General features: G+C 45.7%; 1 non-coding gene across 1 annotated transcript; it reads right to left on the bottom strand.

Moving 5' to 3' along the window:
* Positions 1-318: 318 nt before the first annotated feature.
* Positions 319-388, bottom strand: Pmar_PMAR022461. Its single transcript has one exon. It is a non-coding gene; the product is annotated as a tRNA-Asp (tRNA).
* Between the last annotated feature and the right edge of the window lie 1,656 nt (positions 389-2,044).

Raw genomic sequence — 2,044 nt, 5'->3', positions numbered from 1 at the left:
AAAGTGATATCAGGTATAATAGGTTACCAACGAGACTTACTAAATATATTTTGTTACATACTTATCTCAAGAAAATGTTCGACACGTTTTGGATACACACGAGAAATTAGCAATCGTGGAAATGGATGCCTCTCAAAACATCGCACGGTGTTCTGACGCAACGTTTTTCTTGACAAAACATCGAGCTAATATTTTGCAACACAAATATACATCATCCGACGTTGTTATTCGTTGTTTACAGATAATAGGAGATAAAATCACACTGAAGTTAGCAATCCAACATTACACACACGTTTTACGAAGATATATGAAAAACACCAACCGTGGGAATCGAACCTGCGCACTCTCGCATGATGGGCGAGCGCTCTACCAACTGAGCTGCACGAATCGGGCGAAGACGACTTTCAGAGACAGCACAATTGCGTGAATCTTGCCGGACTGCATCGCTCCGCTAGGTTTTTGTGACATGAATAAAAGATTTAAAATTGTCAGGCCTGGGATTCGAACTTGCGGTCATTTTAAATCGGCTCCTTGTCGAAACTGTTGTGTTACATTCTCGCAGACTAGTGCGTGCTCAACCTGTGTCGGGCTGCTACGTATGCTATTTAAAACTCAACGCAATTGAACGGCTAGGTCGCGAGAAGACGGCTTCATTTTGCCTATATACTCTAGCCGCAGGTAAAGCCGGTTTGATTTTAGCGCGCGCCCGGGGCCCCCACCCCAGCGCGCGCAATTTTTGTTGAGGCGATGGGTTGGGTTTCTTGGCGAAACCGGCGCGGGATCCACCAAGAATGGTCAATGTTTCCCCACTCCAAGGACGGAGACTCTAACGAGCAAAGAAAACGTGGATGTCATAATAATAATCAACTCAATTGAACTGAAACCCGTCGATGATCAGAAAGACTGCTACGGCGAACAACCCTCAAGCAACCCTAGAAAATTGAAACCGATATACAGCAGCTACGACAAAAGAAAGATATGCTCGACACATGTTCAGTGAACCATCCATTATGCGCTGGCCATGAGGCACAGCTCACTGAAATTCCGTGAGGGCACGAACGGATTTCGGTGGCATCGGACCGATGCATGATAAGTAATCGAACGAGACGTTTTTACTTTTCTTCATTTCTCTCGAGAAGTTGATCTATGCGACTCGAAAAGGTGTGGTCCGTGGATATCAACCGCCCGGATCGAGAACCACGAGATACCCTATCAGTCAACTGGAAAATTATTGACTTATGAATTAACAATGTGAATTTCACACAGGGTGGTCGGTGGCTCGGGGCTTATAATAAACCCCGTTGAATAAACCCCGGATAAATACCCGGGGGCTAACGACCATAAACCCCGGGGGCTAACGACTCGTTCGGGCGCGCGCGAAGCGCGCGAAAGAAAATGCAAGATATGCAAGAACGCGGCTGAATTTTCAACATAGATGGTTGGTTGGTTGGTTGGTTTATTTTGGCTGTATACTATCAGCTGGTGGTTGATCTAGAATACCACAAGCACTCAAATAACTCAAGTAATGTTGGTGTTTTTCTATGCTCTGATCCGCTGCACTGGTGATTCACCAGTGGTGAATTCCCAGTACTAGTTGGTATTTCTGGTCCACCTTTCATTCATTAGCTGCCCATTTGATAGTTGTATTCTCAATTCTATGTCAGGGGGAACGCTAGGCTCTAGCGACTAGGGTAGGGCGGCGCTACTCGGGCGAGCCTGGCCCTATCCTGGCTCGGCCAGGAGAACCACTCTAGCTGAGTAGCGATGTGAGTCTTAGGATGGTTTCGCGAGCCCGTTATACCCGGCAATAGATTTTGAGTTGACTTTGGGTTGAGTTGAGTTAATCGTAGCTATAGAGTCCTCAACGACCAAGAAGTTTTGAGCCAATGGTTAATTGAACACCCCAATACCTCTGTTATACATTGAGGAATTCGTTATACTACTACTATCGCTACTACTATGAGAAAGGTCTGATAATACGATGGATGATGAATCGGTCTCCATGCTGATGGTCGACATATTGCCTTCGTCATCGTTCATATAA

Source organism: Perkinsus marinus (assembly GCF_000006405.1).
Source record: "Perkinsus marinus ATCC 50983 genomic scaffold scf_1104296929288, whole genome shotgun sequence".
Lineage (NCBI taxonomy): Eukaryota > Perkinsozoa > Perkinsida > Perkinsidae > Perkinsus > Perkinsus marinus.
Note: the sequence above shows the minus strand (reverse complement) of the source record. Positions and strands in the feature narration are given on the sequence as shown.